The sequence below is a fragment of the Amblyomma americanum genome, chromosome 4 (genome assembly GCF_052857255.1).
Source record: "Amblyomma americanum isolate KBUSLIRL-KWMA chromosome 4, ASM5285725v1, whole genome shotgun sequence".
Classification (NCBI taxonomy): domain Eukaryota; kingdom Metazoa; phylum Arthropoda; class Arachnida; order Ixodida; family Ixodidae; genus Amblyomma; species Amblyomma americanum.
In genome coordinates, this window is record NC_135500.1 from 102397928 (window position 1) to 102414453 (window position 16526).

Genomic DNA, 16526 nt, shown 5'->3' on the forward strand with positions numbered 1-16526 from the left:
AGAAGAAAGAAGATACGCTGAATCTTACATAATTTTCTTTATCTTCATAGGTAAATCCAGGGCTGGGTCACAGCTCTGTCGGAAGGACTTGTTGCGTATACTGTCTTTTTTTAGGCAAATTAAACTATTCTTTTCTGTGCAAGTAATCGCAGCCTAAAGGTGCTTGTAGTATATTTTTCTAGTTATCAGGCGTTATGTCAGGCTATGTTTTCTGCAGCCAAACATCAAAGACCGCCTGTGCCACGTATAAGTGCAATGACGCTTAAGTGGCGCAGAATTTAATGATCTGATTACGAGCAAAAAACAAAATAGAATTGAAAAAATATCTTGGGAATAACAAATATTCTTAACATATCGCGCAAGGAAGATAAGTGGTTCAATGCCTCTTTTCTTCTCATGGGAGAACACTCCATCTTATCAAAAAAAAAACGGCCTGACAACGTGTCCACCTTAAGAATCAGCACCGATAGCCAACGTCATTATCACCCAAGCTGAACAAAGCGTTTCAGACCATTCGTCAACCGTCGGAACGTATGGTCACCAAGTCAGCGTTTGTGCTCCGCAGGGTTATCAACACAGCAGAAATGCAGTGGTTGCGTCTCTTGGTCATCTCTGCAGCCGTCGTCCTCGCTTGCGCATTCTCTCCGCCCAAGCCACTCAGTCGACCAACAGGAGGAGGAGCTCGTGCCAAAATAACGCTGTTTTACGAAGGACTCTGCGAGGGTTGTCACAGTTTCATCCTGAATCAACTGCGTCCCACTTACGACAGGCTGGAAGACTACATCACCCTCGACCTTTTGCCGTTCGGCACTGCCCACATGAAAGTCGTGAACGGTACCGTCATTTTCACGTATCAGCACTGCCCACAGAATGCTACGTCAACGAGGTCCAGACGGGCGCAGGTAAATACGTCCACCCTCACACGCAGCTACTGCATTTCATCGCCTGCATGCTTTCGGACGACGACCCCACCATAGCAGGCCAGCCTTGAGTGCGAAAAGTGGGCACCAACTTGCCAGTGCTGAACATGTGCAGCCAGGGACCCGAGGGCAAGCAGCTGCTTTACGAGATGGGCAAGAGGACGCAGGGACATCACAATACAATTGAATACGTGCCATCAGATGAATTCAATTGCATTCACAACGAGACGATGGAAGTATAGGCCATGCATGACCTCTTCAGCGTGGTGTGTGACCTGCTTGAGCCAGAGAAGCACTACGTGTGGAAAACTGCTGAGCGTGAGCCTGGATACTGCTTGTCAAGATACTGAATGTGTGCACGGATGCATTATGCAGCTTCCCGTGATTTCAGGAGAGCGTTTTTCTTTCTACGCATGCATAATTAGTGTGCGACTAGCCGAAGATGTAGCTCAACCAACAAAAATAGGCGCCTCCTTCTTCAATCGGCAAGGCAACCTGGACGTTAAATGCCTGTATCAAACTATTAACTTCTGTTGGTGCATCACACATATGTTTTTTTTTTTTCTTTTTAGAGTAGGCGAAGCCAGATCCAGCCTATCTAGAGTATGCCAGATTATGCGGCTAATTAAGGGTAATTTTAAACGCGGAATACCTACTTACGCATCTTTAGCGCAGTTCGCCCGTACTATAGAATTTTCACACTATGAATGCTTGAAGTTTAACTGCAAACTTCGTAGTCATGACCATAACCAGAGGTAGACGATTAAAGCAGAGAAGCACAACCGCAGGTCTCGTATACTGCAGCTTTCGTCAAGCATAAATTCGGTAATAAGTTACGTTATAGCAGGAATCACAATCCTGTTTGTTTGTATTTTTGTACTTGTCTTCATGTCTTATAAACCTTTTTACCGCCCAGATGTTGCCGTGAACCTTGTAAAGCGATGTGAGGCCTAATGTGCAATACGGATTCGCGCACTCGGATTAGAGATTGAATTATACAGGAGAATAATTCAACTGTTTATCGAAATAAGTGAGGCGTATCAGTTGATGGAGGATCCCTTAGCGAAATCTAATACGTTTGTATTTGAATATAATTAGGGATATTTATAATGTATTTTAAACTATTTTTCGGTTTATGAATGCCCTAAAAATATGCCGTAAAAAGGTTCTGAAATTTGATGCTTGGTATTCCATATATAATCTGAAAATTTGCAAAAAAAAAAAACATGCATGCTTCAAACATGTTTCAAACACGTGAAAAATTATGAATACGGTTTTAGCATCTTGTCAACATATGAAATGTATACTTTCGTAAATTTGAAATTAATGCATTCGAAGCATGCATCATTTAAAGCATGTTTCGAGCACGTTTCGAATACGTGAAATATATTACACCTTATCAGAGTATTAAAAGTGTACTTTCGTAAATATGAAATTAATCAATTCGACGGATACGTCACTTAAACATTTTTCGAGCCCGTTTCAAACCCGTGAAAAAATAAGTATGCGGTTTTTATAATCTTGTCAATGTATTAAAAGTGTACTATCGTAAATAAGAAATAATTTCGTCGTATGCATACTTCAATTTTACCGAACGGACATTCCTTATCAGCAAATTTGAAGCACACTTTTAGCTGCCGTAGAACAATCTAGTGCTCGAAATCGGGTTTCGCGAAATGGCCTTTGCATGTTGGCTATGTATTGAAAGGGTGTTTTCCACATAATACAATGAGCCGCCGCGGTGGCTCAGTGGTTAGAGCGCTCGGCTACTCATCCGGAGTTTCCGGGCTTGAACCCGACCGCGGCGGCTCAAAACGCTGGGGCGCCCGTGTGCTGTGCGATGTCAGTGCACGTTAAAGATCCCTAGGTGGTCGAAATTATTCCGGAGCCCTCCACTATGGGTACCTCTTTGTTCCTTTGTTCTTTCAATCCCTCCTTTATCCCTTCCCTTACGGCGCAGTTCAGGTGCCCAACGATATATCAGACAGATACTGCACCATTTTCTTTCCTTCAAAACCACTATTATTATTATTATTATTATTATTATTATTATTATTATTATTATTATTATTATTATTATTATTATTATTATTATTATTATTATTATTATTATTATTCCAAGGACGCGCGTGTATTCGTTGGTTGACAGTTCGAATCCTGACCGAGCCTGAAGCAAGTTACGACTAACAATTCGGTTCTAGATAGACTGCAGATACGAACGCGACCACATTCACGCTTGAGCGACAATTTGGGGGCCCACACTCTTTGTGCAAAAAGCGCCTCCCCGAGCAAGATAATGTGTCTCCTCTCGGGAAGGGGGGGGGGGGGGGTATATATAAGCCATTGTTGTTGTTGTTGAAAACTTTTATTGTCCAACAGAGAAAGACCACACCGCCTGGGCCGCTCTGTCTCACCCCCCTTTACAGGGGAGAGGACTTAGGAGCGGCCCAGCGGCACGGGATGGTCGCATTCGATGCTGGCCGGGTTGGTGTCGCCGGCGGCCTCTTCTGCCAGTTGGACGGCGGTGATTTGGAGCTCAGGGTCCGAGCTCCGCAACAAGGTTTCCCAGGCTTCCCTACTGCTAATGTTTTGCGCCCTGCCTGGGGAGTAAGCGCACTCCCAAATTATATGGTCGAGGGTTCCTCTCGCCCCACACATTTTACATTTATCGTCCTCGCAGTCCGATCGGATATGTTTGTTTAGTACTGGGTTTGGGTATACTCCAGTCTGCAGGCGTCTCCACGCCGTCGCCTGACTCCTATTTAACGCCGTGTTTGGTGGGGGAAAACACCTCCGGCATTGCTTGTAGTGTTCTGTAATCTCTTGATACGAGATTAATCGCCCTTCTCTATCATGTTCGGCCTGAGCCGACCCATCCTGTACAGCACGGAAGTAGAGATCTCGAGCTGCACTGTGGGCCGCCTCGTTCCCGCTGACAGATTCGTGCGCCGGGGTCCAGATGATGTTGATCGTTCTATCAATCACCCCTTGTGTTAAAATTTTGGTGGTGAGGGGGTTTATCCTCCCTCTGCTGAAATTTTGGATTGCAGTCTTACTGTCGCTAATAATATATCTAGCTTTGGTGCCAGCGCAAGCGATCGCTATCGCGGCTTCCTCCGCTATCTCGGTTTCTTTCCCTAGCATGGTGGCCGCCGTGATGAGGGTGCCCTCCCCATCTACCGCCACTATGGTCATGTATCGACTGTGTCTGTCCCCTGCCGCATCTACGTAGGCGACTTCATTTCGGGGTTTACCCCGATATATTCTTTCTATCGCTTCCGCCCTTTTCTGTCTCCTTTCCTTATTAAACTCAGGGTGCATATTCTTGGATAGGGGAGGGATTCTTAGGTGCGCCCTGATTTCCCTGTCAATGTCGACCCTTTCCTTTTGCCCCCTGTCTGTGGCCATTCCAAGATTACATAGCGTAGCTCTTCCCACTCGCGTCGTGCTGAGTCTTTCAAGTTGCGAGGTTTTAACCGCTTCCGCGTTTTCTGCAATCGTATTATGCAGTCCTAGGGCCAGTAGCTTCTCCGTCGATGTACAGATTGGGAGCCCTAGGGCCTTTTTTACTCCTGATGAGCGCGTCTATCTTGCTCCTCTCATCTGCCTTTAGGTTCAGATATGGCGTGGCGTATCCCACTCTACTAATGATGAAGGCCTGTACCAATCTTAGGAGGTTTTTTTCCTTGAGGCCGCCTCCCTTACGTGAGACCCTCCTGATGAGGTTTAATGTCTGGGTCGCGTGGTTTTCTAATTTGTTAATTGTGATCGTGTTCCTCCCGTGTGTTTGTAAGTGGAGGCCCAATATTCGTATTGTCTCTACCTTTGGTATTTCCCTTCCTTCCACGTACACCTGTGTGTCAGAGGGAGGTTTGTTCCTGAGTGCCTTGTCATTATACACGAAGATTTCTGATTTTTTAGGCGAACATTTAAGTCCTCTGTCCTGCGCGTACTTTGAGATGACGTCTGCTGCCGCCTGCAGCGTTTGATTGATGACAAAGCCTTTTATCTGGGATTGTTTGTCTCCTGATGCTCACAACCAGTTCAGTCATTACTTCTGCTATTGAGAACATTAATCGGTATTATACGGTTAATTCGACTAGCATACCTTTTGCAAGCCGAAGTGAATATATTTTAATGTATTAATCGCATATTTTAGTGTATTTTTAAAGTAGTGTAATGTATTTATTGTAAATTTTTAGCATACTTTTAGTTTATTTATTAAATATATTAGTATATTTTTGCTGTATTAATTGTATGTTTTAGCGTATATTTAGTGTATTTAAAGTGTAATTTTGTAATATTCTAATTGAACGCGATTTGTATTTTAATAGATTTTTAACCAATATTAAATATTCTAAGCTGACAGAAAATGCACTTTCGATGCATTTGTAAGAATGTTCAAAATAGTACTCCTAGAATATTTAGAAATCATTCGTATGGTAATTTAATCATGCGGACAAACATGCAAAATACGAAATTAATACAATGTATTCGATATGCATCTTTAGCACAGGCTTTTTTCGCTACGGGATGGCCGCTAAGAGGAGGAATGCTTGCGAAATTAGCTTGGGTAGAATATTGGGCGTGCTCTCATCTGGACGTTTTCAGTTTTTTTGCGACTGCGATCTCATGCTATGAGCGCTTTTTTCCTGTTGTGAGATTCATTTCGCTCCAATTGTTGTCCAAATCAGTTAAAATGTCGTTCCAATATCTCCGTGATCTTGACGCCAAAGCTGAGGTTGATTTCTGTCTGATACGCGCTTATATCCGAGAGTGAATGAGTGAGTGAGTGAGTGAGTTAGTGAGTGAGTGAGTGAGTGAGTGAGTGAGTGAGTGAGTGAGTGAGTGAGTGAGTGAGTGAGTGAGTGAGTGAGTGAGTGAGTGAGTGAGTGAGTGAGTGAGTGAGTGAGTGAGTGAGTGAGTGAGTGAGTGAGTGAGTGAGTGAGTGAGTGAGCGAGCGAGCGAGCGGGCGAGTGAGCTAGCGAGCGAGTGAGTGAGTGAGTTGGTGAGTGAGTTAGTGAAAAACTTTATTGATCTCTAGATACGCTGGTCTTTTGAGGTCTTCAGATAGCTTCGTCCATCTTCTTGCAGAACGGTCGGTTGCCCTTAGTCCAGGGCTCCGCTGGATGCTGCTGCCAGTTGTTCTCGCCGAATCAGACCTCCTTGGTCGACCCGGCGATCGCTGGAGAGCTCTCCCTCCCATTGCTCCGCACTCGGGTTTGATATTACGGGTACCACGTGTATCTTCCGGCATGCCCACGTTATGTGATACAGCGTGGGTGTTTCGTGGCACCAGGGGCATTTGTCATTGCACTGTGTGGAATACATTTTGCTGAGAACGTTTAGGTTCGGGTTCGAGCCCGTTTGTAGCTGCCTCCACACCACAGCGTCCTCTCTGCTTAGGGAGTTGTGCGGTGGCGGATACCGCTTTCTGCTGCCTTGTAGTAATTTAGTATCGCCGAATACTCTTGGGGCACAGGTTCGGTCTCCTCGAGGTCGCCTACGTTAGATGCTGGGTAATAAGTGTACCCTCGAGCTGTCCTGTCCGCCTCTTGGTTCCCTGCCACTCCCGTGTGTCCCGGCGTCCATACTATTGTATGCCTAATTGGTTCTTCGTTTGGCTGTCGTTGTGTTATGTGGTCTCCGGGGTGGAGTACGCGGAGTGCTTCGTGCCCTATTCTGCCACATAGGTAGTGGTGGCACGCCGTTTGTGAGTCTGTAAGAATTGTTAGAGACCGTTTAGACAGATAGCCCACCGCTGCCGCTAGAGCAACGGCCGCTTCTTCAGCCTCGGCTACCGTACAGTCTTGTAGTGATGCGCTGGTGATCTCGCGTAGGTTCGAATCAATCACCGTCGCTACCGCATTACAGTGGCTCTGCCCCTCTGCTCTAGAGTATGTGGCTGCTTCCACGTGTACCGTCGTTTCTTGGGGCGCTAGTGTGTTTTGTAGGCATTCAGCCCTCGCCTCTTAGCGTGCTTTGTGTAGGTTGGGATCCATGTTCCTGGGTAAGGGTGCTATATATTCGAGAAAAATATTCCTAAACGCCCCAAGCTGCACTCACGTTACGGCCATCGCAGCAGGAATGAAATGATGTACCGTGAGAGTTATTTCCGCATATCAACAGCCCTTGCTTGAGACTAGATGGAAATTCTGGTTTGCGTTACACAGGTCCCGCCACACGGGGGAGTGTAGGTCGCCGTACTGGCAACGCATGGTGGTGCCATGCTTACTGTTACATGTGGGGACGAATAGGGCAGTAATACAATAAGAAAGGACGTCGGTCTGTATCATCTTCATAGGTTTCGTTTGCTGCCTTGTACAACCATACCGCTCGACGTGCTCCGAGGCACTAGTGGTGCGCCTGTTAATGGGTCCTCATTATTCCAAGGCTACTAGTGTGGAGTTTCGGAAACCAGGACCGTTGAGAAGCCAACCGGACAGCTTTATACCCGCAAGGCGAATCCCGGCACGAGCACGAGACGCCCGAGACGGGTGCCAGCCGCCGCGAGCCTCCCGCGAGCGCGCAGCAGCGCTGCCAAGCCAAGCCACGAAGACGGCCTAGCCACTGCATGTGGCTACTGCCTACAACAGCTAGGCGTTCTGGAAATTTTGAAATGTAAACGGGGCAGGGGTAAATAACTTCTGCATAAACCATTGTTCAGCAAATACAGATGTCAGCGCCAATTCCTCCCATAGCACCCGGAGGGAAGCCAACCAGAGCATTGTATAGTCGTCATGAAAACGGTATCGAAAAGAAAATGGCATACTGTTCCGAAGTTCCCGGGTTCGAACCCGACCGCGGCGGCTGCATTTTTAAGCAGGCATAACGCTAAGGCGCCCATGAGCTGTGCGATGTCAGTGCACGCTTAAGATCCCCAGGTGGTCGAAATTAATCCGGAGCCCTTCACTGCGGCACCTCTCTCTTCCTTTCTTCTATCACTCCCTCCTTTATACCTTCCCTTAGGCGCGGTTTAGGTGTCTATCGATATTTGAGACAGATACTGCGCCATTTCCTTTCCACAAAAACCAATTATTATTATTTAAAGAAAATGGCAGGGGCTTAGCTCCGCTATGCCAGGATATACGTAGCTGCAGGTACGTTTCCATGGCTGCCACCATGATATATGATACCTGATTTAATATCTGCAGCGGTTCCTTGGATCTAAGATATTAAACATATTTTTGGATAATTGCGGAGTGCTTGGCTTGAAGCACTCTGGCACGGGTCGGCCCAGTAATGCACTGCTTCCGGGTTCTGCCCGGGGCATATTAGCTCGGCGCGTCTTTTCTTTCACTCTTTACTCTCCCATCCTTTACCCCCTCCTACTTTCTGCACGGGGCAGCGAGCGTGGCTCGGCTTGAGCCAATAGGCAGGCCCGTGCATTTTACTTTTCCTTCTCCCTCTCAGCAACATCAGTCAGTTAGTCAGTTTGCCTGGCTGAGCTTGTTGGCACTGGATGTTTAGCAATGAGAGACCTGTCCGCTTGAAATATACGGGTCGCAGATGAACTTTCGGAAGCTCGAATGGTGTGATCAGTCACACGACGGGCCTTCACAACCTCTTCGGTTGGTTGTCGTTGACTGATGTCTTCCATAGGCTTCATATCAGCAGCTATGGGGCAACTATTACGCTCGGCAGTCTGGCGTCTCCGTTTGGTAAGGCGTTCCTCTCTGTTCGGGCATCTCCACTGCTCTCTTCGCCTTTTAACGCTCATTCTCTCTGTGTTGAGTAGCCAACCGCCAGGCGGCAACCTCAGGATCGGTAGGGTTAATGTTCTCTTGTCTATATTGCCGTTTAGCAGCAGCTGGACTCTCCTTCTCTCCATCCTTATCAAGCGTTACGATAGAGCCGCCGATTACATCTCTGCTTTTTATACGCAATGCTGCGAATGCGACGACGCGCGGTTCGGATGATGAACGTAGTGTGACGTCATACCAAACGGCGGCGGCGGCGAGCCGCAGGCTGTGACGTCATGCCAGATGGAGCCGCGAGCGCGCAAAGTGCAGTAATCGTCTCACATATTTCGTGGACACCCAAACCGCGCCGTAAAGGAAAGGAGAAAGGAGGGAGGGAAACGACGAAGCGCGCGGCACACCCTCTCTTCCTCCCCGGTTGCCATTGTAACGGCGCTTGCGCACAACTGGCCTCCTGAATGTACCATGGTAGCACATGCGCACGACTGGCGTCTCGCCTGTTCCGCTAAATGCCCGACTGGTAGCCTAGTGTAGCTCCCGCTGCAAAAACTACATGCCCGAGCCGTGTTCGAAGCACCGCCGTCGAAAAAAAAGACCAACTTCTTATCCCGGTCGCTCAGACCACTCTGCCACCGCCACAAGCCTCTTCGCGGTACCTGCGTGGGCAGGAGTCATTCAGTTGTACATATCAGTTCCCTTCCAGTCGCCAGCTGAGCTGATGTGATTGAAATCGAACATAGGCGGTGTCTTCTACCCCTGACTCCGGCTTGACGCTTGAGTACAGAAGCGCACGGCTAATCGCCGAAGGCACAGAAGAAATTCGGACGAAAACCGTGCTCCACACTGATGTAACAAGGCCGAGACCGATTCAAGGAATGTGGCGAAAAGCACCTGTGACCCGCTCTAGAATGTAATAGGCTGCTCCTTTAAAGCCCTCCCAGTAACGTGACAGGTAATAAATTTCACAGCTCCAGCTATGATATCTTTCCCAAAGTTACAAGACGTTGGCGTCGGCGGTAGCGTACGATCGTAGGCACGGCACACACTCACCGGCGATCAGGTATTAAGCAGTTTTAGTTTCGCGTACGTGCAGAGTTCACGTACGCGAATCTGAGAAGTCGCACGTCGTTTCAAACCCTTTTACTTGCACGCACGCGGCAGCCGCGCGTTCTTTCCAGCGCCATCTACTGACAGACGCAGACACTGCTGTAGCCGCTCTCTAAGACAAGATGAATCAAAGCCAAGCCAGACGAACTGCGTCGGTAGCATTGAAGCTGGAAAAGCGCGGCGCGTTTCCCTTGCCGGAAGTGGCACCGCTGCTCACCGATGTCGCCAGGGGCGCTGATGCTAAAGGCTCCGCCGCGCGGTTACAGTGAACTAGATAGAAAGTTTAGAAAGTAATTCTAGTTCACTGTAGCGGGGTCGCTGATCATGCACGGTGGAAAGCGTGCGGACCGCGTTTAAATGCGTGATTTGCGCGCTGTGCAGTGCTTTTGGGATGCCGCTGATGGTGAAAAATGGCTCCACGATGGTGGTTTGTGTTCACGATGCAGTTATGAGCTCCGCGTTCAGAAGAAATATTCACCAAGCAGAACCACTTTCTTGCGCTGCAGACGATAAGCAGTTTCTGGAATCATTTCGTCTTTTTTTTTTCTTCAGCAGAATACCTGCGAAGGTTTGATTGAAAGGGAACTGAAGCTGGCTGGCATGAAGAGCTGCTGCACATACGTCCACACGCTTTTGAAGAAGGCGCTCGAACGGCGCGCTGGGTTGTTCGTTTGTATCACGAAAAGGAGTGCCAAAAGTTTGCTCATCCCCCTCCCTTCTTTTTCCGCGCCGCTAGAGCGATCGCTCCCGCTGCTCTTTTCTTTAGAGTTTTAGTAAATTATTTTGCTTTCAGCTGGGTTTCCTCATTAATGTGTGGAATTTTTGTTCTGCGTCAGCAGCCGCCATGGTGGCTCCGTGGTTGTGATACTCAGCTGCTGACTCGAAAGACGAGGGTTCGATTCCGGCCGCGGCGGGCGAATTTGGATGGGGGCGAAATTCAATAGGCCCCTGTACTGTGCAATGCCAGTCCACGTTAAAGAACCGCAGGTGGATGAAATTTCCGGAGTCCTTCTCTACGGTGTCCCTCGTGGCCTGGGTCGCTTTGAAACGATAAACTATATGAACTGAGACACGAGGGTTTTGTGTCAGCACCTTTTCTTGCCTCCTGCGATCGAGTTCGTTAATGCACACAGGTCGAGTAGCAGTGGATAACAACAGCGACTAGATTTGCCTCGCAAGAGCTTGAATTTGAAGCCCAAATGCTCTATACAAACCATACAGATTTGCGCTGCTACTCTGCGAAAAATTTTAACATATTCGAACACCGTTGGAGGCTTTTCTTCCTCTCTTTAGACCATTATATGTGAAGGCTACATTGGGTCGCATACACGTTCATACCTTGAAAGATATAATGGGTTTTTACTTGCCGAGGCCAAAAAGCAATGTAAAAATTTAGTGGAGGGCTCCGGAAAAATTTCCCGCCCCGTGGAGTCGTTACATGCGTTGCAATTTCATGCGACGAGAATTCCGTTTTCAAAGATCGAGACGCTTCCAAGAAGTGCAGCTCATGAAGCATAGAGGTGTGACGAGGGCACTTCCCCGCACAAACAGCAGAGTGAGAAAAAGACGCGTTTCTGGAAGAACACTTGTTTTCAGTTGTTCATCCACGTACATACGCAACAGCATGATAAGCCCGCTAAGGAACGCATGGCTTACCGGTTTTTCCTTTCCTTTCGTCTTCCTTTTGATTTACTCCTTTAAAAAAAGTGAACACGTACTATAAGCAGTAAAACTCAGGCACGAAGCACCAGCGCTGGGTCTTTTTTTTTCTTTTGCGGTTGGTGGCATTCTCAAAGCTCGCAGCAGAAATGACGCATCTAGTGGCTCATGCACCTTAACCTTACCTGCTTCGGAAAGCAAAAATCAGCGCGAGCGATGCTTTCTTGCTGCGCGCGATGCTCCGGTGACTCGCTTCTGGCTGCCCGCTCTAACGGCGCCCATGTCTTCAGCGTCCCCGCGTGGCATTGGTGCGTTTTGGGGGGGGGCGGCAGCTTCCGGCAGCCGCTTTACATACCTCAAAAAGTTCTAGCCACCATAGCGTCGGAGAGCTGCTTCGTTATGCTTCAGAGCTGGCAAGTCACCTTTATATCTGAAAACGAACAGCTGTTTCTCGCTAGAAACTTTATGCGAGGGTAAGAATTGGCATATTGAAGGCGGATATAGCAGTATCAAACATGATATCGCATCGAGCGATTAGCGAAGAAGCTGTTAACGCTGCGAAGCGGGAGGGCAGGGCGCCGCCATGTTGTCAACGCCACCTACGCAAGCAACGCAAAGACCGTAACGTAAGAATCCGAATCTCACGTACGTCCGTGAGACTCACGTAGACCCTTTGCGTTCAGCGCATGCGCACCGGTCACCCGTAAGAGCTCTACTTACGTGAGGCTTCTACGTACATACGTGAAACTAAAACTGTCTATTGACTCAGCGCTCGCCGCCGTCTCGTCATCGGGTGGGCCGCGCAGTCACCCTCTCCCCCCCCCCCCCCCCCCTCCGAGATCATCGGCTACACATGTGTGATCAGGACACAGATTCCAGGAACTGTTATCGCGTGTGGTCGATATCTGCTGGGCAAATTGTGTGCCAGCCACGCTTATCTGCATCGCCATCCCAAAAAGCTTGTCTGGCATCGGTGACATCTGTGCAGTCCATATTTCTGCCGGGATCATACTTGTTGCCGTCTACATGTCTTCCAACGTATCGCTGGAAAACGGGCAAAAGCCAACCGGCAGGTCAAGTCTCAAAATTTGCCACTAGGGAGCTTTTGCAAAGATCGTTCTGTCGTCCTGAACATGAATGGTGTATGGCGCAAACTGTTCAGTGCTGACATGCCATGAAAAAGTCTAGACACCAAAAAAACTACAGAACCCATCAGATAGCGCAATATATGCCTTAGTTCAGTAATCAATGACAAAACAGCCCGCAAAATTACACACGGGTGCACGTTTTTGAAATGAGCAGAGGCCAATCTGCCACTGCCTAGAAAAAAGATCAACCGCCGTAAGCTCACAATGCATGCGCCCGCACCACCAGTGCACGAATCAGCGCGCGCTAGCCGCTCGTCGTACCCTGCAGGTGAGCGGTGTCTGTCTGTCTGCGTGTGTGTGTGTGTGCGTAAGCAATTACTCACCAGCATCAACGCGATCTTGTTTACACAGCTTCAAATGAAATCTATGCAGTTCGCTCAAATTTTTCGCAGTTAAAAAAAGAACACTGGTAGATTTTAAGCGAAAGCTTTACCGGCCGCGAACATGTGATTTCGCCGTGGCATTGTTCCGAGGAGTCACATGACGTCAAAACGTGCCTCATCGCGGATATTTCTTTCTCTCTCAGTCCCTCGTCACTACTGCGTATGCGCCACTAGTAGCACCTAGCCGCAGGTGTTCCGCCGCTGCGCAGCGCCGCGCCTTTCCTCAAAGTCCAAATTTCAATTTTCAGCTTTCTCTTTCTTCTTTCCTTCCCTCCTTAATCCCTTCCTTTACGGCTTGGTTTGGGTGTCCACCGAGATATGAGAGACGGTTACTATGGCATTTCCTTTCCTCAAAAAAGAAACAAAACAAGTGAGCCGACGGCGTTCATAGGGTTCATTGGCGTCGAAACGTTCGCAAATTCCGTTCATATCCACAAAACGAAATGTGCACAACAGGCTCTGTGGGCCATTGGAGACAATCTCACTCTCATGTATGTGGCGTTGGAGTCCAACTGCAAAAGCCTGCTTTGATTGCGTTCCGAACACTGGATAAGCAGCGCACGTTCCCTGCCGCCCTGGGAGGTGGCATGCAGTTAATGGTTGATCGCGAGAGATTGATCACGAAATCAACTCTGCGGCCTAGCTATTGCTGCAGTGCAGCTTGTCAGTCACGACGCTGTCGGCGCAAATGCATTCAATCCACATCTCTCTCTCAACACTGGCACATGTATTATTAATAATTATTAATTGGTTTTTGGGGAAAGGAAATGGCGCAGTATCTGTCTCATATATCGTTGGACACCTGAACCGCGCCGTAAGGGAAGGAATAAAGGAGGGAGTGAAAGAAGAAAGGAAGAAGAGGTGCCGCTGTGGAGGGCTCCGGAATAATTTCGACCACCTGGGGATCATTAACGTGCACTGACATCGCACAGCACACGGGCGCCTTAGCGTTTTACCTCCATAGTATCAAAGCACGAATAAGGCGTCCGCATATATCCAGGCAGCCAGTTGTGCGCCCTTCCTTTGCTCAAAGTTATCGCCGTCAAAAACATTGTCAACGCCAACGCCAATAAACACAGTGAACGCCGACATCTTTTGCTTTGTATATCCTGGATTAGCTGAGCTAACCCACATTAATTTTTTTAACTCGTGCCACTACAGCCCCAGGCAGCTCATCCACCGACTAAGATAAACAAAGTATATTTCCTTTTTGTTATGGACAAAGCTAACTGCATAATCCAACAGATGGGAAGGTGTACAAAAAATGGCGGACAATTTACCGTGTTCAGTTATTCATATTAATTGGCTTTTTGGGAAAGGAAATGGCGCAGTATCTCTCATATATCATTGGACACGTGAACCGCGCTGTAAAGGAAGGGATAAAGGAGGGAGTGAAAGAAGACAGGAAGAAAGCGGTGCCGTAGTGGAGGGCTCCGGAATAGTTTCGACCACCTGGGGATCTTTAACGTGCACTGACATCGTACTGCACACGGGCGCCTTAGCCTTAGCCTTAGCGTGTTTAGGCCGAATGCGAACTACGTGCGCTCGCATTTCGGTTTTCATTTCGGTTTCGGGTCCGGCTCGAGACGGCTTAAGAGGTTAGCAATGCGATAGCTATGTGTTCTGGATCCATTACGCTCGAATCAAACCTCACTACGACATCCAAAGCACAGCACGAAATAGTGGAAATAAACACACCGGATGTTCTGCTGATGCGATGAAATAGGGATCTAATGTAGTGGGAAAGCGATCAGTTCGCGCCAGCGCGGATTCGGAACCCACTCGCGGCCATTAGACTGTTTTCCATAAAGAGTTTTGCATAGTTGGCCAGAAAGCCTGCTGGCAGGCTGGCTCAGCAGCTGGGCAGATTTCGACTTCCCACCGTGGCAGGTGGCCTGCTACCCGCCAAAGGCTTCGGACAGACTAACATCGCGAATGCTGAGATAGGGAATTTTAGTGCTCGCGAAATAAAGGTTGCTTAGGCGTGACAATGTTGTGGTTGAAAGAAGAGGTGAGTGATTTAAAAATGTTTTGTAGACCCGCCCATAGGGTAATGCTGTTCCTAGCTATTTATCAGCTTTCGTCTGAACCTCGGAGTTTCAGGTATTTCTGTTAAGGTGTGTTTGCCGGTAACAAAGCAAAAGGAAATATCCCGTTGTGTAGGAAGTAAACAAGACAGCTAGTAGTCTGGATGTCGCCTATTCAATTGCGACTGAAGCTGCAGTTTATTTTCTTTTTTAAGCTTTTTGAAGCGAAAAGCTTCACTACGCCAGCTTTACGAGGCGTCATCTGGGCCGAAAGTGTGACCTTGAATGTAGCTAGAGGACAGTGGGGCCGCAAGTTTCCCCTTGAATGTAGCTAGAAATCCGACCATGAGCATAACTGGTGGTAGTCAGGTTCGACACATGGCGTAATAGAGCAGCTGCTGTTACACCAACTATCTCGACTTTGCACCATTGATCTCGACCGTTGACCTTGATCTTCGGTCAAGCGGGAAAGCGTCTGCCGGCAACGCATGCGCAGGTCATGAAAGTGAGTTCTGCATAAAACGCTGGTTGGCCCCGCCGCGGTGGCTCAGTGGTTAGGGCGCTCGACTACTGATCCGGAGTTCCCGGGTTCGAACCCGACCGCGGCAGCTGCGTTTTTATGGAGGAAAAACGCTAAGGCGCCCGTGTGCTGTGCGACGTCAGTGCACGTTAAAGATCCCCAGGTGGTCGAAATTATTCCGGAGCCCTCCACTACGGCACCTATTCCTTTTTTTCACTCCCTCCTTTATCCCTTCTCTTACGGCGCGGTTCAGGTGTCCAAAGATATATGAGACAAATACTGCGCCATTTCCTTTCCCCAAAAACCAATTATTATTATTTTAAACGCTGGTGCACTTTGATGAGTTCAGCGGAACGCTATGTGTGATCGATGTGGCGACTGCCGTGGAGAGCAGTATATGTGCGCCCCACCCCCGTGTTGCGGAGAGGAGGGGAGGCACTTCAGGTGTGCTGTCTACTCCCTCCGTGACGTCACACACCTTGACCGAGCGTAGCGGGAAAGCGGCCGCTAGAATCGCATGCGCAGGGCATCTAAGTGAGTTCTGCATAAAAAGGCAGGTGCGCTTTGATGCGTTACAGTGGTCTCCCTCCCAAGTACTGACCGAGCCCAATATCAATACCTGATACCAATACCAGATTCTTCGTGCCAATACCTGATACTTGATTTAATATCTGCTGCTGGTCCTTGGACACAAGGTATTAAACTTATTTTTGGAATATGGCGGAGTGCTCGACGCACACTGGCATCGGTCGGCCCGGTATTGCACTGCCTCCGGGATCGGCCCGGGCCTTATGGGCCTATTAGACCGCGGCGCCTTTTCTATCTATCTTTCAGTCCTATCCTTTAAGTCTCCAACTTTCAGCACGGGGCAGCGAGCGTGGCTCGGTTTGTTATTTATTATTAATTGGTTTTTGAGGAAAGGAAATGGCGCCGTATCTGTCTCATATATCGTTGGACACCTGAACCGCGCCGTAAGGGAAGTATGCAGGCCCATTCTCTTTCCTTTTTCCACTTCCTTTCAGCAACCTTAGTCAGTCAGTGATGCGTTCAGCCTAACACCAG

General features: G+C 48.4%; 1 pseudogene; it reads left to right on the forward strand.

Annotated features, from left to right (window-relative positions):
- The first annotated feature begins 533 nt into the window (after positions 1 to 533).
- Positions 534 to 1270, forward strand: LOC144129723 (gamma-interferon-inducible lysosomal thiol reductase-like; annotated as a pseudogene).
- The last annotated feature ends 15256 nt before the right edge of the window (positions 1271 to 16526 follow it).